The sequence below is a fragment of the Hyla sarda genome, unplaced genomic scaffold (genome assembly GCF_029499605.1).
Source record: "Hyla sarda isolate aHylSar1 unplaced genomic scaffold, aHylSar1.hap1 scaffold_535, whole genome shotgun sequence".
NCBI classification, from domain to species: Eukaryota; Metazoa; Chordata; class Amphibia; order Anura; family Hylidae; genus Hyla; species Hyla sarda.
The window spans coordinates 32,819-60,751 of record NW_026610546.1 but is presented as its reverse complement, the minus strand read 5'-3'; the positions used below and the strand labels follow the sequence as shown (position 1 = coordinate 60,751).

The 27,933-nt window shown below is 47.1% G+C and overlaps 9 non-coding genes across 9 annotated transcripts; all 9 read left to right on the top strand.

The window, feature by feature from the left end:
• Positions 1-975: 975 nt before the first annotated feature.
• On the top strand, positions 976-1,166 carry LOC130339095 (U2 spliceosomal RNA). The gene has a single exon (XR_008879518.1). It is a non-coding gene; the product is annotated as a U2 spliceosomal RNA (small nuclear RNA).
• A 2,108-nt stretch (positions 1,167-3,274) lies between these two features.
• On the top strand, positions 3,275-3,465 carry LOC130339094 (U2 spliceosomal RNA). Its single transcript, XR_008879517.1, has one exon. It is a non-coding gene; the product is annotated as a U2 spliceosomal RNA (small nuclear RNA).
• A 7,724-nt stretch (positions 3,466-11,189) lies between these two features.
• LOC130339093 (U2 spliceosomal RNA) lies at positions 11,190-11,380 on the top strand. Its single transcript, XR_008879516.1, has one exon. It is a non-coding gene; the product is annotated as a U2 spliceosomal RNA (small nuclear RNA).
• Positions 11,381-13,473: 2,093 nt separating this feature from the next.
• Positions 13,474-13,664, top strand: LOC130339092 (U2 spliceosomal RNA). The gene has a single exon (XR_008879515.1). It is a non-coding gene; the product is annotated as a U2 spliceosomal RNA (small nuclear RNA).
• Positions 13,665-17,311: 3,647 nt separating this feature from the next.
• LOC130339061 (U2 spliceosomal RNA) lies at positions 17,312-17,500 on the top strand. Its single transcript, XR_008879500.1, has one exon. It is a non-coding gene; the product is annotated as a U2 spliceosomal RNA (small nuclear RNA).
• A 2,095-nt stretch (positions 17,501-19,595) lies between these two features.
• LOC130339091 (U2 spliceosomal RNA) lies at positions 19,596-19,786 on the top strand. Its single transcript, XR_008879514.1, has one exon. It is a non-coding gene; the product is annotated as a U2 spliceosomal RNA (small nuclear RNA).
• Positions 19,787-21,888: 2,102 nt separating this feature from the next.
• On the top strand, positions 21,889-22,079 carry LOC130339090 (U2 spliceosomal RNA). Its single transcript, XR_008879513.1, has one exon. It is a non-coding gene; the product is annotated as a U2 spliceosomal RNA (small nuclear RNA).
• A 2,094-nt stretch (positions 22,080-24,173) lies between these two features.
• On the top strand, positions 24,174-24,364 carry LOC130339088 (U2 spliceosomal RNA). The gene has a single exon (XR_008879512.1). It is a non-coding gene; the product is annotated as a U2 spliceosomal RNA (small nuclear RNA).
• Positions 24,365-26,456: 2,092 nt separating this feature from the next.
• Positions 26,457-26,647, top strand: LOC130339087 (U2 spliceosomal RNA). Its single transcript, XR_008879511.1, has one exon. It is a non-coding gene; the product is annotated as a U2 spliceosomal RNA (small nuclear RNA).
• Positions 26,648-27,933: the final 1,286 nt, after the last annotated feature.

Genomic DNA, 27,933 nt, shown 5'->3' with positions numbered 1-27,933 from the left:
GAGGAAGAGAAGGGAAAAAAAGGTGGAAATGGGTTTAAAAGTGATTTCGGCGGAGAAATATATATATATATATATATATATATATATATATATATATATATACGCGCACACACACACATATATATAAACGTATTCTCCGTTGAGATATTGCAGCCGCTGCTGTGTCCAGGCCCAGGAGCCTTAGCACTGTGCTATGATGTCACTCAATACCACTGACATCACTAGGTGTAAACAACATCTCTCCTTTGCTGTGTATGTGACTATGGAGCTGTTTGGTGATGTCGTCTATTACGGCCTTCATAGAAGCAACAGGAGATTGTTGCATCCATCTAGAACCCTCAGAACTACAGTGCTATGATGTCACTCACTTCCACAGGCCTTGCAGAGTGTAAACAACAACAACCCAGCTTTGTTGTGTATGTAACCATAGGGATTTGTGATGTCACCTAGAACCTTCACAGCAGCGACAGCTTTATGAGGAGCATCAGCACTGCTCTGCCTGAGCAGAACCATCACCGCCATAGGTTGTCAAATAACCCGGATTTAACCCACACAGGTAAGTCCAATGGGGTGCAGGCATGTCCTCTATGCTTACAGCTTCCCGTGGGTGTTGGTTTGATACCGTTTGGGGACAGCCAAGGAGGCATCTGCAGGCAACAAAGGTAGGTGTGTGCTTGTGTGTGTGTTTCCTATGCAGATCCTAAGCCCAGTGTCACATGCAAGTAGGAGGAGTAAGAAGGGTTCCTGGCAAATCCGGGTTATGGATTGCATTTAAAAAGGCCCCGTGGGAGTGCAATGGGCCCCTGTCTTGCTGCTTAGCAATAATGGTATGGGTTTAGGTTCTGCTGTGTGTACTGGTGGTTGACTGCCCCCCAGCCCAGAGTGTGCATGGAAAATTGTCTGGCAGCCTCCCTGACAGCAAGCAGTGATAGTGCCCATGAAGGGGACCTTGTTGGGCCCGCCCCTTTCACGGTTATCGCTTCTCGGCCTTTTGGCTAAGATCAAGTGTAGTATCTGTTCTTATCAGTTTAATATCTGATACGTCCCCTATCTGGGGACCATATATTAAATGGATTTTTGAGAACGGGGGCTGATTTCGAAGCTTGCTTCCGTCGCCCTATGCATTGACCCGATATGGCAGTATCTTCGGGTACAGTGCACCACCCCCTTACAGGGTTAAAAAGAAAGATTCCTACTTTCATTGCTACCTGCTTGCTGGCTAGCCAGCTAGCCAGCCCTGTGGGCCTTGCTGCTGCTGCTTCTGCAGCCAAAAAACAAAAGGTGGTGCTGCTGCTGCTGCTTCTGCTTCTGCTTCTGCTTCTGCTTGTGTTTGGCCGCTGTTGGAGCGTCCAGGCACAGGACTTCTGCTGCTGCTGACTAAATGGCCTCCTTAATTGGATCATTTGAGTAGCCAGCACACCTGTGCAGGTAGGGCATGACATGATAGGCAGCTGCCTTGATAGCGGGTGGGTGCTGAATGTTCCTAATTGACAAAATAAGATTAATGCTTATGAAGAAATATAAAATCTCATCCCTTCCCCAATATCGCGCCACACCCCTACCCCTTAATTCCCTGGTTGAACTTGATGGACATATGTCTTTTTTCGACCGTACTAACTATGTAACTATGTAACATAACATGGGGGGGGGGGTCTCCTGGCTGTTCACACAGGTGTGTCATTGCTGTACATTGACCATGCATTGCTTCTGTGGTATTGCAAAGGCAAAGACAAATGCTTCCAGCCATCCATTGCACTAATGGATTGGTCATCAGCTGGCTGTCTATGTCCCGCATCAATATAGACCAAAGTACAGAGGGTTAGGCTATGCTATTGTGCACCTACCTGATGCATCAGAAGGTGCGAGGCCCTTGCTAAATTCTGTGCACAGACTTTGAGATCTATGCTTTAGACTGTATCTAAACCTGCTCCAACATGGACTGACATTCTGGCCTACTTTCAGCCGATGCGACTTGTCTGTCGCTGAACAGTCGCTTTTTATGTATTCAGCACCTATGTATAATGTTGTAAAAATGCTCTAGAAGCTAAAGTCGCAGAAATGTCGCACATATTTGGCCTGCAACTTTCTGTGCGACAAATTCAGACAGGAAAAATCAGTATAAATCCTTAGAAAATTATCCCCCAGTGTCTCCATCTGCTGGCGGTATTGAATAAGCATTGCTGCACTGATGGGGTATGCATTAGACGAAAAAAAAGAAGAAAAAGAAGAATAATACGCCCAGAAAAGAGGCGAAAAGGAGAAAAACGTAAAAAAACGTGAAAAAAAAGTAAGAGGAAGAGAAGGGAAAAAAAGGTGGAAATGGGTTTAAAAGTGATTTCGGCGGAGAAATATATATATATATATATATATATATATATATATATATATATATATATATATACGCGCACACACACACATATATATAAACGTATTCTCCGTTGAGATATTGCAGCCGCTGCTGTGTCCAGGCCCAGGAGCCTTAGCACTGTGCTATGATGTCACTCAATACCACTGACATCACTAGGTGTAAACAACATCTCTCCTTTGCTGTGTATGTGACTATGGAGCTGTTTGGTGATGTCGTCTATTACGGCCTTCATAGAAGCAACAGGAGATTGTTGCATCCATCTAGAACCCTCAGAACTACAGTGCTATGATGTCACTCACTTCCACAGGCCTTGCAGAGTGTAAACAACAACAACCCAGCTTTGTTGTGTATGTAACCATAGGGATTTGTGATGTCACCTAGAACCTTCACAGCAGCGACAGCTTTATGAGGAGCATCAGCACTGCTCTGCCTGAGCAGAACCATCACCGCCATAGGTTGTCAAATAACCCGGATTTAACCCACACAGGTAAGTCCAATGGGGTGCAGGCATGTCCTCTATGCTTACAGCTTCCCGTGGGTGTTGGTTTGATACCGTTTGGGGACAGCCAAGGAGGCATCTGCAGGCAACAAAGGTAGGTGTGTGCTTGTGTGTGTGTTTCCTATGCAGATCCTAAGCCCAGTGTCACATGCAAGTAGGAGGAGTAAGAAGGGTTCCTGGCAAATCCGGGTTATGGATTGCATTTAAAAAGGCCCCGTGGGAGTGCAATGGGCCCCTGTCTTGCTGCTTAGCAATAATGGTATGGGTTTAGGTTCTGCTGTGTGTACTGGTGGTTGACTGCCCCCCAGCCCAGAGTGTGCATGGAAAATTGTCTGGCAGCCTCCCTGACAGCAAGCAGTGATAGTGCCCATGAAGGGGACCTTGTTGGGCCCGCCCCTTTCACGGTTATCGCTTCTCGGCCTTTTGGCTAAGATCAAGTGTAGTATCTGTTCTTATCAGTTTAATATCTGATACGTCCCCTATCTGGGGACCATATATTAAATGGATTTTTGAGAACGGGGGCTGATTTCGAAGCTTGCTTCCGTCGCCCTATGCATTGACCCGATATGGCAGTATCTTCGGGTACAGTGCACCACCCCCTTACAGGGTTAAAAAGAAAGATTCCTACTTTCATTGCTACCTGCTTGCTGGCTAGCCAGCTAGCCAGCCCTGTGGGCCTTGCTGCTGCTGCTTCTGCAGCCAAAAAACAAAAGGTGGTGCTGCTGCTGCTTCTGCTGCTTCTGCTTCTGCTTGTGTCTGGCCGCTGTTGGAGCGTCCAGGCACAGGACTTCTGCTGCTGCTGACTAAATGGCCTCCTTAATTGGATCATTTGAGTAGCCAGCACACCTGTGCAGGTAGGGCATGACATGATAGGCAGCTGCCTTGATAGCGGGTGGGTGCTGAATGTTCCTAATTGACAAAATAAGATTAATGCTTATGAAGAAATATAAAATCTCATCCCTTCCCCAATATCGCGCCACACCCCTACCCCTTAATTCCCTGGTTGAACTTGATGGACATATGTCTTTTTTCGACCGTACTAACTATGTAACTATGTAACATAACATGGGGGGGGGGTCTCCTGGCTGTTCACACAGGTGTGTCATTGCTGTACATTGACCATGCATTGCTTCTGTGGTATTGCAAAGGCAAAGACAAATGCTTCCAGCCATCCATTGCACTAATGGATTGGTCATCAGCTGGCTGTCTATGTCCCGCATCAATATAGACCAAAGTACAGAGGGTTAGGCTATGCTATTGTGCACCTACCTGATGCATCAGAAGGTGCGAGGCCCTTGCTAAATTCTGTGCACAGACTTTGAGATCTATGCTTTAGACTGTATCTAAACCTGCTCCAACATGGACTGACATTCTGGCCTACTTTCAGCCGATGCGACTTGTCTGTCGCTGAACAGTCGCTTTTTATGTATTCAGCACCTATGTATAATGTTGTAAAAATGCTCTAGAAGCTAAAGTCGCAGAAATGTCGCACATATTTGGCCTGCAACTTTCTGTGCGACAAATTCAGACAGGAAAAATCAGTATAAATCCTTAGAAAATTATCCCCCAGTGTCTCCATCTGCTGGCGGTATTGAATAAGCATTGCTGCACTGATGGGGTATGCATTAGACGAAAAAAAAGAAGAAAAAGAAGAATAATACGCCCAGAAAAGAGGCGAAAAGGAGAAAAACGTAAAAAAACGTGAAAAAAAAGTAAGAGGAAGAGAAGGGAAAAAAAGGTGGAAATGGGTTTAAAAGTGATTTCGGCGGAGAAATATATATATATATATATATATATATATATATATATATATACGCGCACACACACACATATATATAAACGTATTCTCCGTTGAGATATTGCAGCCGCTGCTGTGTCCAGGCCCAGGAGCCTTAGCACTGTGCTATGATGTCACTCAATACTGTCACGATGCCGGCTGGCAGGTAGTGGATCCTCTGTGCCAGAGAGGGATTGCCGTGGACCGTGCTAGTGGACCGGTTCTAAGCCACTACTGGTTTTCACCAGAGCCCGCCGCAAAGCGGGATGGTCTTGCTGCGGCGGTAGTGACCAGGTCGTATCCACTAGCAACGGCTCACCTCTCTGGCTGCTGAAGATAGGCGCGGTACAAGAGAGTAGGCAGAAGCAAGGTCGGACGTAGCAGAAGGTCGGGGCAGGCAGCAAGGATCGTAGTCAGGGGCAACGGCAGAAGGTCTGGAAACACAGGCAAGGAACACACAAGGAACGCTTTCACTGGCACTAAGGCAACAAGATCCGGCAAGGGAGTGCAAGGGAAGTGAGGTAATATAGGGAAGTGCACAGGTGATTACCCTAATTGGAACCACTGCGCCAATCAGCGGCGCAGTGGCCCTTTAAATCGCAGAGACCCGGCGCGCGCGCGCCCTAGGGAGCGGGGCCGCGCGCGCCGGGACAGAACAGACGGGGAGCGAGTCAGGTAGGGGAGCCGGGGTGCGCATCGCGAGCGGGCGCTACCCGCATCGCGAATCGCATCCCGGCTGGCAGCGGGATCGCAGCGCCCCGGGTCAGAGGACGTGACCGGAGCGCTGCAGCGGAGAGAGTGAAGCGAGCGCTTCGGGGAGGAGCGGGGACCCGGAGCGCTCGGCGTAACAGTACCCCCCCCCTTGGGTCTCCCCCTCTTCTTGGAGCCTGAGAACCTGAGGAGCAGACTTTTGTCAAGGATGTTGTCCTCAGGTTCCCAGGATCTCTCTTCAGGACCACAACCCTCCCAGTCTACTAAAAAAAAAATTTTCCCTCTGACCTTTTTGGCAGCCAAAATTTCCTTGACCGAGAAGACGTCCGAGGAGCCGGAAACAGGAGTGGGAGGAACAGATTTGGGAGAAAAACGGTTGAGGATGAGTGGTTTGAGAAGAGAGACGTGAAAGGCATTAGGGATACGAAGAGAAGGAGGAAGAAGAAGTTTATAAGAGACAGGATTAATTTGACACAAAATTTTGAAAGGACCAAGATAGCGTGGTCCCAACTTGTAGCTAGGGACACGGAAGCGGACATATTTAGCGGAGAGCCATACCTTGTCTCCAGGGGAAAAAACGGGGGGAGCTCTTCTTTTCTTATCCGCGAACCTCTTCATGCGTGAAGAAGCCTGTAAGAGAGAATTTTGGGTCTCTCTCCATATAATGGAAAGGTCACGAGAAATTTCATCCACAGCGGGCAGACCAGAGGGCAAGGGGGTAGGGAGGGGGGGAAGAGGGTGACGGCCGTACACCACGAAAAATGGGGATTTGGAGGAAGATTCAGAGACCCTGAAGTTATACGAGAATTCGGCCCATGGAAGGAGATCTGCCCAGTCATCCTGGCGGGAGGAAACAAAATGTCGCAAATAATCACCCAAGATCTGGTTAATTCTTTCTACTTGTCCATTGGACTGGGGATGATATGCAGAGGAAAAATTTAATTTAATCTTGAGTTGTTTACAGAGAGCCCTCCAGAATTTAGACACGAATTGGACACCTCTATCCGAGACAATCTGCGTAGGCAACCCGTGAAGACGAAAAATGTGTACAAAAAATTGTTTAGCCAACTGAGGCGCAGAAGGAAGACCAGGAAGAGGGATGAAATGTGCCATTTTGGAGAATCGATCAACGACCACCCAAATAACAGTGTTGCCACGGGAAGGGGGTAAATCAGTAATAAAATCCATACCAATCAGAGACCAAGGCTGTTCGGGGACAGGCAGAGGATGAAGAAAACCAGCGGGCTTCTGGCGAGGAGTCTTATCCCGGGCACAGATAGTGCAGGCTCGCACAAAGTCCCCAACATCCGTCTCCAGAGTCGGCCACCAATAGAAGCGGGAGATGAGTTGCACAGATTTCTTGATGCCCGCATGACCTGCGAGATGGGAGGAGTGACCCCATTTGAGGATTCCGAGGCGTTGGCGTGGAGAAACAAAGGTCTTCCCTGGAGGAGTCTGCCTGATGGAGGCAGGAGAAGTGGAGATCAGGCAGTCAGGTGGAATGATGTGTTGCGGAGGGAGATCAACTTCTGAGGCATCCGAGGAACGAGAGAGAGCATCGGCCCTAATGTTCTTATCGGCAGGACGAAAGTGAATCTCAAAATTAAATCGGGCAAAGAACAGAGACCACCGGGCCTGGCGAGGATTCAGCCGTTGGGCAGACTGGAGGTAGGAGAGGTTCTTGTGGTCGGTGTAGATAATAACAGGAGAACTTGATCCCTCCAGCAGATGCCTCCATTCCTCAAGTGCTAATTTAATGGCTAGAAGCTCTCGATCCCCGATGGAGTAGTTCCTCTCCGCTGGAGAGAAGGTCCTAGAGAAAAAACCACAAGTGACAGCATGCCCGGAAGAATTTTTTTGTAGAAGAACAGCTCCAGCTCCCACTGAGGAGGCATCAACCTCCAATAGGAAGGGTTTGGAAGGGTCAGGTCTGGAGAGGACGGGAGCCGAAGAAAAGGCAGACTTGAGTCGTTTAAAGGCGTCTTCTGCTTGAGGAGGCCAGGACTTGGGATCAGCACTTTTTTTGGTTAAAGCCACGATAGGAGCCACAATGGTAGAAAAATGTGGAATAAATTGCCTGTAATAATTGGCGAACCCCAAAAAGCGTTGGATAGCACGGAGTCCGGAGGGGCGTGGCCAATCTAAGACGGCAGAGAGTTTGTCTGGATCCATCTGTAGTCCCTGGCCAGAGACCAAATATCCTAGAAAAGGAAGAGATTGGCATTCAAACAGACATTTCTCAATTTTGGCATAGAGTTGGTTGTCACGAAGTCTCTGAAGAACCATACGGACATGCTGGCGGTGTTCTTCTAGATTGGCAGAAAAAATTAGGATATCGTCCAGATATACAACAACACAGGAGTATAACAGATCACGAAAAATTTCATTGACAAAGTCTTGGAAGACGGCAGGGGCGTTGCACAGTCCAAAGGGCATGACCAGATACTCAAAGTGTCCATCTCTGGTGTTAAATGCCGTTTTCCACTCGTCCCCCTCTCTGATGCGGATGAGGTTATAGGCGCCTCTTAAGTCCAATTTAGTGAAGATGTGGGCACCTTGGAGACGATCAAAGAGTTCAGAGATGAGGGGTAAGGGGTAGCGGTTCTTAACCGTGATTTTATTAAGACCGCGGTAGTCAATGCAAGGACGTAGGGAGCCATCTTTTTTGGACACAAAGAAAAATCCGGCTCCGGCAGGAGAGGAGGATTTACGGATAAAGCCCTTCTTTAGATTCTCCTGGACGTATTCGGACATGGCAAGAGTCTCTGGGGCAGAGAGAGGATAAATTCTGCCCCGGGGTGGAGTAGTACCCGGGAGGAGGTCGATAGGGCAATCATAAGGCCTGTGAGGAGGTAGTGTCTCAGCTTGTTTTTTGCAGAAAACATCCGCGAAGTCCATATAGGCCTTAGGGAGACCGGTTACTGGAGGAACCACAGAGTTACGGCAAGGGTTACTGGGAACTGGTTTTAGACAGTTCTTGGAACAAGAGGACCCCCAACTCTTGATCTCCCCAGTGGACCAATCCAGGGTAGGGGAATGAAGTTGAAGCCAGGGAAGTCCAAGGAGAATTTCCGAGGTGCAATTGGGGAGGACCAAAAGTTCAATCCTCTCATGATGAGATCCGATGCTCATAAGAAGGGGCTCCGTGCGGAAACGTATGGTACAGTCCAATCTTTCATTATTTACACAATTGATGTAGAGGGGTCTGGCGAGACTGGTCACCGGGATGTTGAACCTGTTGACGAGCGAGGCCAAAATAAAATTTCCTGCAGATCCAGAGTCCAAGAAGGCCACAGCAGGGAAGGAGAAGGCAGAGGCAGACATCCGCACAGGCACAGTAAGACGTGGAGAAGCAGAGTAGACATCAAGGACTGTCTCACCTTTGTGCGGAGTCAGCGTACGTCTTTCCAGGCGGGGAGGACGGATAGGACAATCCCTCAGGAAGTGTTCGGTACTAGCACAGTACAGGCAGAGGTTCTCCATACGGCGTTGTGTCCTCTCTTGAGATGTCAGGCGAGACCGGTCGACCTGCATAGCCTCCACGGCGGGAGGCACAGGAACAGATTGCAGGGGACCAGAGGAGAGAGGAGCCGAGGAGACGAAACGCCTCGTGCGAACAGAGTCCATATCTTGGCGGAGTTCCTGGCGCCTTTCAGAAAAACGCATGTCAATGCGAGTGGCTAGGTGAATGAGTTCATGTAGATTAGCAGGGATTTCTCGTGCGGCCAGAACATCTTTAATGTTGCTGGATAGGCCTTTTTTGAAGGTCGCGCAGAGGGCCTCATTATTCCAGGACAATTCTGAAGCAAGTGTACGGAATTGTACGGCATACTCGCCAACGGAAGAATTACCCTGGACCAGGTTCAACAGGGCAGTCTCAGCAGAAGAGGCTCGGGCAGGTTCCTCAAAGACACTTCGGATTTCCGAGAAGAAGGAGTGTACAGAGGCAGTGACGGGGTCATTGCGGTCCCAGAGCGGTGTGGCCCATGACAGGGCTTTTCCGGACAGAAGACTGACTACGAAAGCCACCTTAGACCTTTCAGTGGGAAACAGGTCCGACATCATCTCCAGATGCAGGGAACATTGGGAAAGAAAGCCACGGCAAAACTTAGAGTCCCCATCAAATTTATCCGGCAAGGATAAGCGTATCCCAGGAGCGGCCACTCGCTGCGGAGGAGGTGCAGGAGCTGGCGGAGGAGATGACTGCTGAAGCTGTGGTAGTAACTGTTGTAGCATAACGGTCAGTTGAGACAGCTGTTGGCCTTGTTGCGCTATCTGTTGTGACTGCTGGGCGACCACCGTGGTGAGGTCAGCGACAACTGGCAGAGGAACTTCAGCGGGATCCATGGCCGGATCTACTGTCACGATGCCGGCTGGCAGGTAGTGGATCCTCTGTGCCAGAGAGGGATTGGCGTGGACCGTGCTAGTGGACCGGTTCTAAGCCACTACTGGTTTTCACCAGAGCCCGCCGCAAAGCGGGATGGTCTTGCTGCGGCGGTAGTGACCAGGTCGTATCCACTAGCAACGGCTCACCTCTCTGGCTGCTGAAGATAGGCGCGGTACAAGGGAGTAGGCAGAAGCAAGGTCGGACGTAGCAGAAGGTCGGGGCAGGCAGCAAGGATCGTAGTCAGGGGCAACGGCAGAAGGTCTGGAAACACAGGCAAGGAACACACAAGGAACGCTTTCACTGGCACTAAGGCAACAAGATCCGGCAAGGGAGTGCAAGGGAAGTGAGGTAATATAGGGAAGTGCACAGGTGATTACCCTAATTGGAACCACTGCGCCAATCAGCGGCGCAGTGGCCCTTTAAATCGCAGAGACCCGGCGCGCGCGCGCCCTAGGGAGCGGGGCCGCGCGCGCCGGGACAGAACAGACGGGGAGCGAGTCAGGTAGGGGAGCCGGGGTGCGCATCGCGAGCGGGCGCTACCCGCATCGCGAATCGCATCCCGGCTGGCAGCGGGATCGCAGCGCCCCGGGTCAGAGGACGTGACCGGAGCGCTGCAGCGGAGAGAGTGAAGCGAGCGCTCCGGGGAGGAGCGGGGACCCGGAGCGCTCGGCGTAACAAATACCACTGACATCACTAGGTGTAAACAACATCTCTCCTTTGCTGTGTATGTGACTATGGAGCTGTTTGGTGATGTCGTCTATTACGGCCTTCATAGAAGCAACAGGAGATTGTTGCATCCATCTAGAACCCTCAGAACTACAGTGCTATGATGTCACTCACTTCCACAGGCCTTGCAGAGTGTAAACAACAACAACCCAGCTTTGTTGTGTATGTAACCATAGGGATTTGTGATGTCACCTAGAACCTTCACAGCAGCGACAGCTTTATGAGGAGCATCAGCACTGCTCTGCCTGAGCAGAACCATCACCGCCATAGGTTGTCAAATAACCCGGATTTAACCCACACAGGTAAGTCCAATGGGGTGCAGGCATGTCCTCTATGCTTACAGCTTCCCGTGGGTGTTGGTTTGATACCGTTTGGGGACAGCCAAGGAGGCATCTGCAGGCAACAAAGGTAGGTGTGTGCTTGTGTGTGTGTTTCCTATGCAGATCCTAAGCCCAGTGTCACATGCAAGTAGGAGGAGTAAGAAGGGTTCCTGGCAAATCCGGGTTATGGATTGCATTTAAAAAGGCCCCGTGGGAGTGCAATGGGCCCCTGTCTTGCTGCTTAGCAATAATGGTATGGGTTTAGGTTCTGCTGTGTGTACTGGTGGTTGACTGCCCCCCAGCCCAGAGTGTGCATGGAAAATTGTCTGGCAGCCTCCCTGACAGCAAGCAGTGATAGTGCCCATGAAGGGGACCTTGTTGGGCCCGCCCCTTTCACGGTTATCGCTTCTCGGCCTTTTGGCTAAGATCAAGTGTAGTATCTGTTCTTATCAGTTTAATATCTGATACGTCCCCTATCTGGGGACCATATATTAAATGGATTTTTGAGAACGGGGGCTGATTTCGAAGCTTGCTTCCGTCGCCCTATGCATTGACCCGATATGGCAGTATCTTCGGGTACAGTGCACCACCCCCTTACAGGGTTAAAAAGAAAGATTCCTACTTTCATTGCTACCTGCTTGCTGGCTAGCCAGCTAGCCAGCCCTGTGGGCCTTGCTGCTGCTGCTTCTGCAGCCAAAAAACAAAAGGTGGTGCTGCTGCTGCTTCTGCTGCTTCTGCTTCTGCTTGTGTCTGGCCGCTGTTGGAGCGTCCAGGCACAGGACTTCTGCTGCTGCTGACTAAATGGCCTCCTTAATTGGATCATTTGAGTAGCCAGCACACCTGTGCAGGTAGGGCATGACATGATAGGCAGCTGCCTTGATAGCGGGTGGGTGCTGAATGTTCCTAATTGACAAAATAAGATTAATGCTTATGAAGAAATATAAAATCTCATCCCTTCCCCAATATCGCGCCACACCCCTACCCCTTAATTCCCTGGTTGAACTTGATGGACATATGTCTTTTTTCGACCGTACTAACTATGTAACTATGTAACATAACATGGGGGGGGGGTCTCCTGGCTGTTCACACAGGTGTGTCATTGCTGTACATTGACCATGCATTGCTTCTGTGGTATTGCAAAGGCAAAGACAAATGCTTCCAGCCATCCATTGCACTAATGGATTGGTCATCAGCTGGCTGTCTATGTCCCGCATCAATATAGACCAAAGTACAGAGGGTTAGGCTATGCTATTGTGCACCTACCTGATGCATCAGAAGGTGCGAGGCCCTTGCTAAATTCTGTGCACAGACTTTGAGATCTATGCTTTAGACTGTATCTAAACCTGCTCCAACATGGACTGACATTCTGGCCTACTTTCAGCCGATGCGACTTGTCTGTCGCTGAACAGTCGCTTTTTATGTATTCAGCACCTATGTATAATGTTGTAAAAATGCTCTAGAAGCTAAAGTCGCAGAAATGTCGCACATATTTGGCCTGCAACTTTCTGTGCGACAAATTCAGACAGGAAAAATCAGTATAAATCCTTAGAAAATTATCCCCCAGTGTCTCCATCTGCTGGCGGTATTGAATAAGCATTGCTGCACTGATGGGGTATGCATTAGACGAAAAAAAAGAAGAAAAAGAAGAATAATACGCCCAGAAAAGAGGCGAAAAGGAGAAAAACGTAAAAAAACGTGAAAAAAAAGTAAGAGGAAGAGAAGGGAAAAAAAGGTGGAAATGGGTTTAAAAGTGATTTCGGCGGAGAAATATATATATATATATATATATATATATATATATATATATATATACGCGCACACACACACATATATATAAACGTATTCTCCGTTGAGATATTGCAGCCGCTGCTGTGTCCAGGCCCAGGAGCCTTAGCACTGTGCTATGATGTCACTCAATACCACTGACATCACTAGGTGTAAACAACATCTCTCCTTTGCTGTGTATGTGACTATGGAGCTGTTTGGTGATGTCGTCTATTACGGCCTTCATAGAAGCAACAGGAGATTGTTGCATCCATCTAGAACCCTCAGAACTACAGTGCTATGATGTCACTCACTTCCACAGGCCTTGCAGAGTGTAAACAACAACAACCCAGCTTTGTTGTGTATGTAACCATAGGGATTTGTGATGTCACCTAGAACCTTCACAGCAGCGACAGCTTTATCAGGAGCATCAGCACTGCTCTGCCTGAGCAGAACCATCACCGCCATAGGTTGTCAAATAACCCGGATTTAACCCACACAGGTAAGTCCAATGGGGTGCAGGCATGTCCTCTATGCTTACAGCTTCCCGTGGGTGTTGGTTTGATACCGTTTGGGGACAGCCAAGGAGGCATCTGCAGGCAACAAAGGTAGGTGTGTGCTTGTGTGTGTGTTTCCTTTGCAGATCCTAAGCCCAGTGTCACATGCAAGTAGGAGGAGTAAGAAGGGTTCCTGGCAAATCCGGGTTATGGATTGCATTTAAAAAGGCCCCGTGGGAGTGCAATGGGCCCCTGTCTTGCTGCTTAGCAATAATGGTATGGGTTTAGGTTCTGCTGTGTGTACTGGTGGTTGACTGCCCCCCAGCCCAGAGTGTGCATGGAAAATTGTCTGGCAGCCTCCCTGACAGCAAGCAGTGATAGTGCCCATGAAGGGGACCTTGTTGGGCCCGCCCCTTTCACGGTTATCGCTTCTCGGCCTTTTGGCTAAGATCAAGTGTAGTATCTGTTCTTATCAGTTTAATATCTGATACGTCCCCTATCTGGGGACCATATATTAAATGGATTTTTGAGAACGGGGGCTGATTTCGAAGCTTGCTTCCGTCGCCCTATGCATTGACCCGATATGGCAGTATCTTCGGGTACAGTGCACCACCCCCTTACAGGGTTAAAAAGAAAGATTCCTACTTTCATTGCTACCTGCTTGCTGGCTAGCCAGCTAGCCAGCCCTGTGGGCCTTGCTGCTGCTGCTTCTGCAGCCAAAAAACAAAAGGTGGTGCTGCTGCTGCTTCTGCTGCTTCTGCTTCTGCTTGTGTCTGGCCGCTGTTGGAGCGTCCAGGCACAGGACTTCTGCTGCTGCTGACTAAATGGCCTCCTTAATTGGATCATTTGAGTAGCCAGCACACCTGTGCAGGTAGGGCATGACATGATAGGCAGCTGCCTTGATAGCGGGTGGGTGCTGAATGTTCCTAATTGACAAAATAAGATTAATGCTTATGAAGAAATATAAAATCTCATCCCTTCCCCAATATCGCGCCACACCCCTACCCCTTAATTCCCTGGTTGAACTTGATGGACATATGTCTTTTTTCGACCGTACTAACTATGTAACTATGTAACATAACATGGGGGGGGGGTCTCCTGGCTGTTCACACAGGTGTGTCATTGCTGTACATTGACCATGCATTGCTTCTGTGGTATTGCAAAGGCAAAGACAAATGCTTCCAGCCATCCATTGCACTAATGGATTGGTCATCAGCTGGCTGTCTATGTCCCGCATCAATATAGACCAAAGTACAGAGGGTTAGGCTATGCTATTGTGCACCTACCTGATGCATCAGAAGGTGCGAGGCCCTTGCTAAATTCTGTGCACAGACTTTGAGATCTATGCTTTAGACTGTATCTAAACCTGCTCCAACATGAACTGACATTCTGGCCTACTTTCAGCCGATGCGACTTGTCTGTCGCTGAACAGTCGCTTTTTATGTATTCAGCACCTATGTATAATGTTGTAATAATGCTCTAGAAGCTAAAGTCGCAGAAATGTCGCACATATTTGGCCTGCAACTTTCTGTGCGACAAATTCAGACAGGAAAAATCAGTATAAATCCTTAGAAAATTATCCCCCAGTGTCTCCATCTGCTGGCGGTATTGAATAAGCATTGCTGCACTGATGGGGTATGCATTAGACGAAAAAAAAGAAGAAAAAGAAGAATAATACGCCCAGAAAAGAGGCGAAAAGGAGAAAAACGTAAAAAAACGTGAAAAAAAAGTAAGAGGAAGAGAAGGGAAAAAAAGGTGGAAATGGGTTTAAAAGTGATTTCGGCGGAGAAATATATATATATATATATATATATATATATATATATATATATACGCGCACACACACACATATATATAAACGTATTCTCCGTTGAGATATTGCAGCCGCTGCTGTGTCCAGGCCCAGGAGCCTTAGCACTGTGCTATGATGTCACTCAATACCACTGACATCACTAGGTGTAAACAACATCTCTCCTTTGCTGTGTATGTGACTATGGAGCTGTTTGGTGATGTCGTCTATTACGGCCTTCATAGAAGCAACAGGAGATTGTTGCATCCATCTAGAACCCTCAGAACTACAGTGCTATGATGTCACTCACTTCCACAGGCCTTGCAGAGTGTAAACAACAACAACCCAGCTTTGTTGTGTATGTAACCATAGGGATTTGTGATGTCACCTAGAACCTTCACAGCAGCGACAGCTTTATGAGGAGCATCAGCACTGCTCTGCCTGAGCAGAACCATCACCGCCATAGGTTGTCAAATAACCCGGATTTAACCCACACAGGTAAGTCCAATGGGGTGCAGGCATGTCCTCTATGCTTACAGCTTCCCGTGGGTGTTGGTTTGATACCGTTTGGGGACAGCCAAGGAGGCATCTGCAGGCAACAAAGGTAGGTGTGTGCTTGTGTGTGTGTTTCCTATGCAGATCCTAAGCCCAGTGTCACATGCAAGTAGGAGGAGTAAGAAGGGTTCCTGGCAAATCCGGGTTATGGATTGCATTTAAAAAGGCCCCGTGGGAGTGCAATGGGCCCCTGTCTTGCTGCTTAGCAATAATGGTATGGGTTTAGGTTCTGCTGTGTGTACTGGTGGTTGACTGCCCCCCAGCCCAGAGTGTGCATGGAAAATTGTCTGGCAGCCTCCCTGACAGCAAGCAGTGATAGTGCCCATGAAGGGGACCTTGTTGGGCCCGCCCCTTTCACGGTTATCGCTTCTCGGCCTTTTGGCTAAGATCAAGTGTAGTTCTGCTCACTTGGTCTGGCCAGAGGGTGTCTGGGGTACCCGGCTCCTTTGCCTGGGGGGATCGTCCTTCTTAACGGAGGGACTTCACCCCCCTGCTGCTATTAGGGAGCCGGCTTAGTCCCCAGACAACGGGGAGCGATCACCACCACCTACCTGCTTACAGTGGGGGAGGTGTTTATCCTGATGGACATGGCTGGATCAAGTGGAGCATCATCAGAAGGCATCCCTGAGTATGCTAAGCTCAGAAATGGAGTTCGGATTTCCTTATTGGATACCTGCAAGAGAGGAAAAGGATTATGTTTCGTGGTCGAGGAGATCTTATTCAAGTTGCTGGAAATTAAGAAGGAACAAATCCTGTCTATGCTTGAATTCCCAAGAAATGGACACTACGATGTTATATTGGCTTCTGAAGAGGACTTTAATTTTTTTTGCAGCAAGTACCAGCAAAAGAAGGCCAATCCAGTTTTGGAGGGTGTGGAGGTGACCCCGCATTTTCCGAACCAGGAGAAAATATTGACGGTACGGATGTATAGCCCATATATACTGGAAAAAGACATTGAGACTTTTCTTTCTAGATTCTGTGACAATATTCTGTCAAAGGGAAAAGTCCTGAACCAATATGGCCTATGGACTACAAAATGGAAATTTAAAGTTAAATTTAAAAAGGAACCTGACGGTAAAGTGATTTATCCACCTGGGCGATTCAAAATTGGATCGGTCAATGGTGACTTGTTCTATTCAGGGATGGAGGAATTTTGCCGTAAATGTAAACAATACGGGCACGGGAAAGACCTATGTACTCACTCATGGTGCTATAAGTGCCAGGAGGGAGGTCATGAAGCAGACACCTGCAACAACAACAAAAAAAAGAAGTGTCATCTGTGCGGTGAGGAAGATCACCTGGTAAATGTATGTCCCAAGAAACAAACAACGAAAAAGGAAACAGCTAAAAGGAGTAGGGAAGAAGAAGAAATTGGAGAACCTGAGTTGGAGGAAGTTCCAGCCAGAAAAGTGGCTGAAGAAAAGAAAAAGAAAGAAGAGGTTTATGTACCAATGGAATTTGGAGGTGTTTTGGATGGCATGTTGGAAAATATGCCAAAAAAGGAAAGAAGACCATTTGATATGGATTTAATGGAACTAAGGTCGAAATATGAAAATCGGTATGAGGAAGCTAGAGACAAAGTGTATTTTTCATTTCAAGCTGATATGGACAGATTTTTGGACACTTATAAAGTTCCATCTTGGTTGGGACTTCCAGTAAAAAGACAGATGATAAGAGGAACGATAAACCGTGGAATGATAGATTTCCTAATGGTATATGCCTGGAGAAATGGAATGTCTCTCTGATTAATTACTGGTGAAAGCAATGTTTGTTTGTTATTGTAAATGTGTATGTTTTTTTTTCTGGTTAAATCTTTTTTATTGATTTTATTTTGTGGTCATTAGTGTTAAGAAGAAATAAAAAATGGGTTACCTGATGATGAGCAACAATCGAGTTCAAATAAGATCTTGGAACTCTGATTGAGTTTCTGAGGGCTAACTTAAAAAAAAAAAAATCTGTTCTTATCAGTTTAATATCTGATACGTCCCCTATCTGGGGACCATATATTAAATGGATTTTTGAGAACGGGGGCTGATTTCGAAGCTTGCTTCCGTCGCCCTATGCATTGACCCGATATGGCAGTATCTTCGGGTACAGTGCACCACCCCCTTACAGGGTTAAAAAGAAAGATTCCTACTTTCATTGCTACCTGCTTGCTGGCTAGCCAGCTAGCCAGCCCTGTGGGCCTTGCTGCTGCTGCTTCTGCAGCCAAAAAACAAAAGGTGGTGCTGCTGCTGCTTCTGCTGCTTCTGCTTCTGCTTGTGTCTGGCCGCTGTTGGAGCGTCCAGGCACAGGACTTCTGCTGCTGCTGACTAAATGGCCTCCTTAATTGGATCATTTGAGTAGCCAGCACACCTGTGCAGGTAGGGCATGACATGATAGGCAGCTGCCTTGATAGCGGGTGGGTGCTGAATGTTCCTAATTGACAAAATAAGATTAATGCTTATGAAGAAATATAAAATCTCATCCCTTCCCCAATATCGCGCCACACCCCTACCCCTTAATTCCCTGGTTGAACTTGATGGACATATGTCTTTTTTCGACCGTACTAACTATGTAACTATGTAACATAACATGGGGGGGGGGGGTCTCCTGGCTGTTCACACAGGTGTGTCATTGCTGTACATTGACCATGCATTGCTTCTGTGGTATTGCAAAGGCAAAGACAAATGCTTCCAGCCATCCATTGCACTAATGGATTGGTCATCAGCTGGCTGTCTATGTCCCGCATCAATATAGACCAAAGTACAGAGGGTTAGGCTATGCTATTGTGCACCTACCTGATGCATCAGAAGGTGCGAGGCCCTTGCTAAATTCTGTGCACAGACTTTGAGATCTATGCTTTAGACTGTATCTAAACCTGCTCCAACATGGACTGACATTCTGGCCTACTTTCAGCCGATGCGACTTGTCTGTCGCTGAACAGTCGCTTTTTATGTATTCAGCACCTATGTATAATGTTGTAAAAATGCTCTAGAAGCTAAAGTCGCAGAAATGTCGCACATATTTGGCCTGCAACTTTCTGTGCGACAAATTCAGACAGGAAAAATCAGTATAAATCCTTAGAAAATTATCCCCCAGTGTCTCCATCTGCTGGCGGTATTGAATAAGCATTGCTGCACTGATGGGGTATGCATTAGACGAAAAAAAAGAAGAAAAAGAAGAATAATACGCCCAGAAAAGAGGCGAAAAGGAGAAAAACGTAAAAAAACGTGAAAAAAAAGTAAGAGGAAGAGAAGGGAAAAAAAGGTGGAAATGGGTTTAAAAGTGATTTCGGCGGAGAAATATATATATATATATATATATATATATATATATATATATATATACGCGCACACACACACATATATATAAACGTATTCTCCGTTGAGATATTGCAGCCGCTGCTGTGTCCAGGCCCAGGAGCCTTAGCACTGTGCTATGATGTCACTCAATACCACTGACATCACTAGGTGTAAACAACATCTCTCCTTTGCTGTGTATGTGACTATGGAGCTGTTTGGTGATGTCGTCTATTACGGCCTTCATAGAAGCAACAGGAGATTGTTGCATCCATCTAGAACCCTCAGAACTACAGTGCTATGATGTCACTCACTTCCACAGGCCTTGCAGAGTGTAAACAACAACAACCCAGCTTTGTTGTGTATGTAACCATAGGGATTTGTGATGTCACCTAGAACCTTCACAGCAGCGACAGCTTTATGAGGAGCATCAGCACTGCTCTGCCTGAGCAGAACCATCACCGCCATAGGTTGTCAAATAACCCGGATTTAACCCACACAGGTAAGTCCAATGGGGTGCAGGCATGTCCTCTATGCTTACAGCTTCCCGTGGGTGTTGGTTTGATACCGTTTGGGGACAGCCAAGGAGGCATCTGCAGGCAACAAAGGTAGGTGTGTGCTTGTGTGTGTGTTTCCTATGCAGATCCTAAGCCCAGTGTCACATGCAAGTAGGAGGAGTAAGAAGGGTTCCTGGCAAATCCGGGTTATGGATTGCATTTAAAAAGGCCCCGTGGGAGTGCAATGGGCCCCTGTCTTGCTGCTTAGCAATAATGGTATGGGTTTAGGTTCTGCTGTGTGTACTGGTGGTTGACTGCCCCCCAGCCCAGAGTGTGCATGGAAAATTGTCTGGCAGCCTCCCTGACAGCAAGCAGTGATAGTGCCCATGAAGGGGACCTTGTTGGGCCCGCCCCTTTCACGGTTATCGCTTCTCGGCCTTTTGGCTAAGATCAAGTGTAGTATCTGTTCTTATCAGTTTAATATCTGATACGTCCCCTATCTGGGGACCATATATTAAATGGATTTTTGAGAACGGGGGCTGATTTCGAAGCTTGCTTCCGTCGCCCTATGCATTGACCCGATATGGCAGTATCTTCGGGTACAGTGCACCACCCCCTTACAGGGTTAAAAAGAAAGATTCCTACTTTCATTGCTACCTGCTTGCTGGCTAGCCAGCTAGCCAGCCCTGTGGGCCTTGCTGCTGCTGCTTCTGCAGCCAAAAAACAAAAGGTGGTGCTGCTGCTGCTTCTGCTGCTTCTGCTTCTGCTTGTGTCTGGCCGCTGTTGGAGCGTCCAGGCACAGGACTTCTGCTGCTGCTGACTAAATGGCCTCCTTAATTGGATCATTTGAGTAGCCAGCACACCTGTGCAGGTAGGGCATGACATGATAGGCAGCTGCCTTGATAGCGGGTGGGTGCTGAATGTTCCTAATTGACAAAATAAGATTAATGCTTATGAAGAAATATAAAATCTCATCCCTTCCCCAATATCGCGCCACACCCCTACCCCTTAATTCCCTGGTTGAACTTGATGGACATATGTCTTTTTTCGACCGTACTAACTATGTAACTATGTAACATAACATGGGGGGGGGGGGGTCTCCTGGCTGTTCACACAGGTGTGTCATTGCTGTACATTGACCATGCATTGCTTCTGTGGTATTGCAAAGGCAAAGACAAATGCTTCCAGCCATCCATTGCACTAATGGATTGGTCATCAGCTGGCTGTCTATGTCCCGCATCAATATAGACCAAAGTACAGAGGGTTAGGCTATGCTATTGTGCACCTACCTGATGCATCAGAAGGTGCGAGGCCCTTGCTAAATTCTGTGCACAGACTTTGAGATCTATGCTTTAGACTGTATCTAAACCTGCTCCAACATGGACTGACATTCTGGCCTACTTTCAGCCGATGCGACTTGTCTGTCGCTGAACAGTCGCTTTTTATGTATTCAGCACCTATGTATAATGTTGTAAAAATGCTCTAGAAGCTAAAGTCGCAGAAATGTCGCACATATTTGGCCTGCAACTTTCTGTGCGACAAATTCAGACAGGAAAAATCAGTATAAATCCTTAGAAAATTATCCCCCAGTGTCTCCATCTGCTGGCGGTATTGAATAAGCATTGCTGCACTGATGGGGTATGCATTAGACGAAAAAAAAGAAGAAAAAGAAGAATAATACGCCCAGAAAAGAGGCGAAAAGGAGAAAAACGTAAAAAAACGTGAAAAAAAAGTAAGAGGAAGAGAAGGGAAAAAAAGGTGGAAATGGGTTTAAAAGTGATTTCGGCGGAGAAATATATATATATATATATATATATATATATATATATATATATATATATATACGCGCACACACACACATATATATAAACGTATTCTCCGTTGAGATATTGCAGCCGCTGCTGTGTCCAGGCCCAGGAGCCTTAGCACTGTGCTATGATGTCACTCAATACCACTGACATCACTAGGTGTAAACAACATCTCTCCTTTGCTGTGTATGTGACTATGGAGCTGTTTGGTGATGTCGTCTATTACGGCCTTCATAGAAGCAACAGGAGATTGTTGCATCCATCTAGAACCCTCAGAACTACAGTGCTATGATGTCACTCACTTCCACAGGCCTTGCAGAGTGTAAACAACAACAACCCAGCTTTGTTGTGTATGTAACCATAGGGATTTGTGATGTCACCTAGAACCTTCACAGCAGCGACAGCTTTATGAGGAGCATCAGCACTGCTCTGCCTGAGCAGAACCATCACCGCCATAGGTTGTCAAATAACCCGGATTTAACCCACACAGGTAAGTCCAATGGGGTGCAGGCATGTCCTCTATGCTTACAGCTTCCCGTGGGTGTTGGTTTGATACCGTTTGGGGACAGCCAAGGAGGCATCTGCAGGCAACAAAGGTAGGTGTGTGCTTGTGTGTGTGTTTCCTATGCAGATCCTAAGCCCAGTGTCACATGCAAGTAGGAGGAGTAAGAAGGGTTCCTGGCAAATCCGGGTTATGGATTGCATTTAAAAAGGCCCCGTGGGAGTGCAATGGGCCCCTGTCTTGCTGCTTAGCAATAATGGTATGGGTTTAGGTTCTGCTGTGTGTACTGGTGGTTGACTGCCCCCCAGCCCAGAGTGTGCATGGAAAATTGTCTGGCAGCCTCCCTGACAGCAAGCAGTGATAGTGCCCATGAAGGGGACCTTGTTGGGCCCGCCCCTTTCACGGTTATCGCTTCTCGGCCTTTTGGCTAAGATCAAGTGTAGTATCTGTTCTTATCAGTTTAATATCTGATACGTCCCCTATCTGGGGACCATATATTAAATGGATTTTTGAGAACGGGGGCTGATTTCGAAGCTTGCTTCCGTCGCCCTATGCATTGACCCGATATGGCAGTATCTTCGGGTACAGTGCACCACCCCCTTACAGGGTTAAAAAGAAAGATTCCTACTTTCATTGCTACCTGCTTGCTGGCTAGCCAGCTAGCCAGCCCTGTGGGCCTTGCTGCTGCTGCTTCTGCAGCCAAAAAACAAAAGGTGGTGCTGCTGCTGCTTCTGCTGCTTCTGCTTCTGCTTGTGTCTGGCCGCTGTTGGAGCGTCCAGGCACAGGACTTCTGCTGCTGCTGACTAAATGGCCTCCTTAATTGGATCATTTGAGTAGCCAGCACACCTGTGCAGGTAGGGCATGACATGATAGGCAGCTGCCTTGATAGCGGGTGGGTGCTGAATGTTCCTAATTGACAAAATAAGATTAATGCTTATGAAGAAATATAAAATCTCATCCCTTCCCCAATATCGCGCCACACCCCTACCCCTTAATTCCCTGGTTGAACTTGATGGACATATGTCTTTTTTCGACCGTACTAACTATGTAACTATGTAACATAACATGGGGGGGGGGGTCTCCTGGCTGTTCACACAGGTGTGTCATTGCTGTACATTGACCATGCATTGCTTCTGTGGTATTGCAAAGGCAAAGACAAATGCTTCCAGCCATCCATTGCACTAATGGATTGGTCATCAGCTGGCTGTCTATGTCCCGCATCAATATAGACCAAAGTACAGAGGGTTAGGCTATGCTATTGTGCACCTACCTGATGCATCAGAAGGTGCGAGGCCCTTGCTAAATTCTGTGCACAGACTTTGAGATCTATGCTTTAGACTGTATCTAAACCTGCTCCAACATGGACTGACATTCTGGCCTACTTTCAGCCGATGCGACTTGTCTGTCGCTGAACAGTCGCTTTTTATGTATTCAGCACCTATGTATAATGTTGTAAAAATGCTCTAGAAGCTAAAGTCGCAGAAATGTCGCACATATTTGGCCTGCAACTTTCTGTGCGACAAATTCAGACAGGAAAAATCAGTATAAATCCTTAGAAAATTATCCCCCAGTGTCTCCATCTGCTGGCGGTATTGAATAAGCATTGCTGCACTGATGGGGTATGCATTAGACGAAAAAAAAGAAGAAAAAGAAGAATAATACGCCCAGAAAAGAGGCGAAAAGGAGAAAAACGTAAAAAAACGTGAAAAAAAAGTAAGAGGAAGAGAAGGGAAAAAAAGGTGGAAATGGGTTTAAAAGTGATTTCGGCGGAGAAATATATATATATATATATATATATATATATATATATATATATATACGCGCACACACACACATATATATAAACGTATTCTCCGTTGAGATATTGCAGCCGCTGCTGTGTCCAGGCCCAGGAGCCTTAGCACTGTGCTATGATGTCACTCAATACCACTGACATCACTAGGTGTAAACAACATCTCTCCTTTGCTGTGTATGTGACTATGGAGCTGTTTGGTGATGTCGTCTATTACGGCCTTCATAGAAGCAACAGGAGATTGTTGCATCCATCTAGAACCCTCAGAACTACAGTGCTATGATGTCACTCACTTCCACAGGCCTTGCAGAGTGTAAACAACAACAACCCAGCTTTGTTGTGTATGTAACCATAGGGATTTGTGATGTCACCTAGAACCTTCACAGCAGCGACAGCTTTATGAGGAGCATCAGCACTGCTCTGCCTGAGCAGAACCATCACCGCCATAGGTTGTCAAATAACCCGGATTTAACCCACACAGGTAAGTCCAATGGGGTGCAGGCATGTCCTCTATGCTTACAGCTTCCCGTGGGTGTTGGTTTGATACCGTTTGGGGACAGCCAAGGAGGCATCTGCAGGCAACAAAGGTAGGTGTGTGCTTGTGTGTGTGTTTCCTATGCAGATCCTAAGCCCAGTGTCACATGCAAGTAGGAGGAGTAAGAAGGGTTCCTGGCAAATCCGGGTTATGGATTGCATTTAAAAAGGCCCCGTGGGAGTGCAATGGGCCCCTGTCTTGCTGCTTAGCAATAATGGTATGGGTTTAGGTTCTGCAGTGTGTACTGGTGGTTGACTGCCCCCCAGCCCAGAGTGTGCATGGAAAATTGTCTGGCAGCCTCCCTGACAGCAAGCAGTGATAGTGCCCATGAAGGGGACCTTGTTGGGCCCGCCCCTTTCACGGTTATCGCTTCTCGGCCTTTTGGCTAAGATCAAGTGTAGTATCTGTTCTTATCAGTTTAATATCTGATACGTCCCCTATCTGGGGACCATATATTAAATGGATTTTTGAGAACGGGGGCTGATTTCGAAGCTTGCTTCCGTCGCCCTATGCATTGACCCGATATGGCAGTATCTTCGGGTACAGTGCACCACCCCCTTACAGGGTTAAAAAGAAAGATTCCTACTTTCATTGCTACCTGCTTGCTGGCTAGCCAGCTAGCCAGCCCTGTGGGCCTTGCTGCTGCTGCTTCTGCAGCCAAAAAACAAAAGGTGGTGCTGCTGCTGCTTCTGCTGCTTCTGCTTCTGCTTGTGTCTGGCCGCTGTTGGAGCGTCCAGGCACAGGACTTCTGCTGCTGCTGACTAAATGGCCTCCTTAATTGGATCATTTGAGTAGCCAGCACACCTGTGCAGGTAGGGCATGACATGATAGGCAGCTGCCTTGATAGCGGGTGGGTGCTGAATGTTCCTAATTGACAAAATAAGATTAATGCTTATGAAGAAATATAAAATCTCATCCCTTCCCCAATATCGCGCCACACCCCTACCCCTTAATTCCCTGGTTGAACTTGATGGACATATGTCTTTTTTCGACCGTACTAACTATGTAACTATGTAACATAACATGGGGGGGGGTCTCCTGGCTGTTCACACAGGTGTGTCATTGCTGTACATTGACCATGCATTGCTTCTGTGGTATTGCAAAGGCAAAGACAAATGCTTCCAGCCATCCATTGCACTAATGGATTGGTCATCAGCTGGCTGTCTATGTCCCGCATCAATATAGACCAAAGTACAGAGGGTTAGGCTATGCTATTGTGCACCTACCTGATGCATCAGAAGGTGCGAGGCCCTTGCTAAATTCTGTGCACAGACTTTGAGATCTATGCTTTAGACTGTATCTAAACCTGCTCCAACATGGACTGACATTCTGGCCTACTTTCAGCCGATGCGACTTGTCTGTCGCTGAACAGTCGCTTTTTATGTATTCAGCACCTATGTATAATGTTGTAAAAATGCTCTAGAAGCTAAAGTCGCAGAAATGTCGCACATATTTGGCCTGCAACTTTCTGTGCGACAAATTCAGACAGGAAAAATCAGTATAAATCCTTAGAAAATTATCCCCCAGTGTCTCCATCTGCTGGCGGTATTGAATAAGCATTGCTGCACTGATGGGGTATGCATTAGACGAAAAAAAAGAAGAAAAAGAAGAATAATACGCCCAGAAAAGAGGCGAAAAGGAGAAAAACGTAAAAAAACGTGAAAAAAAAGTAAGAGGAAGAGAAGGGAAAAAAAGGTGGAAATGGGTTTAAAAGTGATTTCGGCGGAGAAATATATATATATATATATATATATATATATATATATATATATATACGCGCACACACACACATATATATAAACGTATTCTCCGTTGAGATATTGCAGCCGCTGCTGTGTCCAGGCCCAGGAGCCTTAGCACTGTGCTATGATGTCACTCAATACCACTGACATCACTAGGTGTAAACAACATCTCTCCTTTGCTGTGTATGTGACTATGGAGCTGTTTGGTGATGTCGTCTATTACGGCCTTCATAGAAGCAACAGGAGATTGTTGCATCCATCTAGAACCCTCAGAACTACAGTGCTATGATGTCACTCACTTCCACAGGCCTTGCAGAGTGTAAACAACAACAACCCAGCTTTGTTGTGTATGTAACCATAGGGATTTGTGATGTCACCTAGAACCTTCACAGCAGCGACAGCTTTATCAGGAGCATCAGCACTGCTCTGCCTGAGCAGAACCATCACCGCCATAGGTTGTCAAATAACCCGGATTTAACCCACACAGGTAAGTCCAATGGGGTGCAGGCATGTCCTCTATGCTTACAGCTTCCCGTGGGTGTTGGTTTGATACCGTTTGGGGACAGCCAAGGAGGCATCTGCAGGCAACAAAGGTAGGTGTGTGCTTGTGTGTGTGTTTCCTATGCAGATCCTAAGCCCAGTGTCACATGCAAGTAGGAGGAGTAAGAAGGGTTCCTGGCAAATCCGGGTTATGGATTGCATTTAAAAAGGCCCCGTGGGAGTGCAATGGGCCCCTGTCTTGCTGCTTAGCAATAATGGTATGGGTTTAGGTTCTGCTGTGTGTACTGGTGGTTGACTGCCCCCCAGCCCAGAGTGTGCATGGAAAATTGTCTGGCAGCCTCCCTGACAGCAAGCAGTGATAGTGCCCATGAAGGGGACCTTGTTGGGCCCGCCCCTTTCACGGTTATCGCTTCTCGGCCTTTTGGCTAAGATCAAGTGTAGTATCTGTTCTTATCAGTTTAATATCTGATACGTCCCCTATCTGGGGACCATATATTAAATGGATTTTTGAGAACGGGGGCTGATTTCGAAGCTTGCTTCCGTCGCCCTATGCATTGACCCGATATGGCAGTATCTTCGGGTACAGTGCACCACCCCCTTACAGGGTTAAAAAGAAAGATTCCTACTTTCATTGCTACCTGCTTGCTGGCTAGCCAGCTAGCCAGCCCTGTGGGCCTTGCTGCTGCTGCTTCTGCAGCCAAAAAACAAAAGGTGGTGCTGCTGCTGCTTCTGCTGCTTCTGCTTCTGCTTCTGCTTGTGTCTGGCCGCTGTTGGAGCGTCCAGGCACAGGACTTCTGCTGCTGCTGACTAAATGGCCTCCTTAATTGGATCATTTGAGTAGCCAGCACACCTGTGCAGGTAGGGCATGACATGATAGGCAGCTGCCTTGATAGCGGGTGGGTGCTGAATGTTCCTAATTGACAAAATAAGATTAATGCTTATGAAGAAATATAAAATCTCATCCCTTCCCCAATATCGCGCCACACCCCTACCCCTTAATTCCCTGGTTGAACTTGATGGACATATGTCTTTTTTCGACCGTACTAACTATGTAACTATGTAACATAACATGGGGGGGGGGTCTCCTGGCTGTTCACACAGGTGTGTCATTGCTGTACATTGACCATGCATTGCTTCTGTGGTATTGCAAAGGCAAAGACAAATGCTTCCAGCCATCCATTGCACTAATGGATTGGTCATCAGCTGGCTGTCTATGTCCCGCATCAATATAGACCAAAGTACAGAGGGTTAGGCTATGCTATTGTGCACCTACCTGATGCATCAGAAGGTGCGAGGCCCTTGCTAAATTCTGTGCACAGACTTTGAGATCTATGCTTTAGACTGTATCTAAACCTGCTCCAACATGGACTGACATTCTGGCCTACTTTCAGCCGATGCGACTTGTCTGTCGCTGAACAGTCGCTTTTTATGTATTCAGCACCTATGTATAATGTTGTAAAAATGCTCTAGAAGCTAAAGTCGCAGAAATGTCGCACATATTTGGCCTGCAACTTTCTGTGCGACAAATTCAGACAGGAAAAATCAGTATAAATCCTTAGAAAATTATCCCCCAGTGTCTCCATCTGCTGGCGGTATTGAATAAGCATTGCTGCACTGATGGGGTATGCATTAGACGAAAAAAAAGAAGAAAAAGAAGAATAATACGCCCAGAAAAGAGGCGAAAAGGAGAAAAACGTAAAAAAACGTGAAAAAAAAGTAAGAGGAAGAGAAGGGAAAAAAAGGTGGAAATGGGTTTAAAAGTGATTTCGGCGGAGAAATATATATATATATATATATATATATATATATATATATATATATACGCGCACACACACACATATATATAAACGTATTCTCCGTTGAGATATTGCAGCCGCTGCTG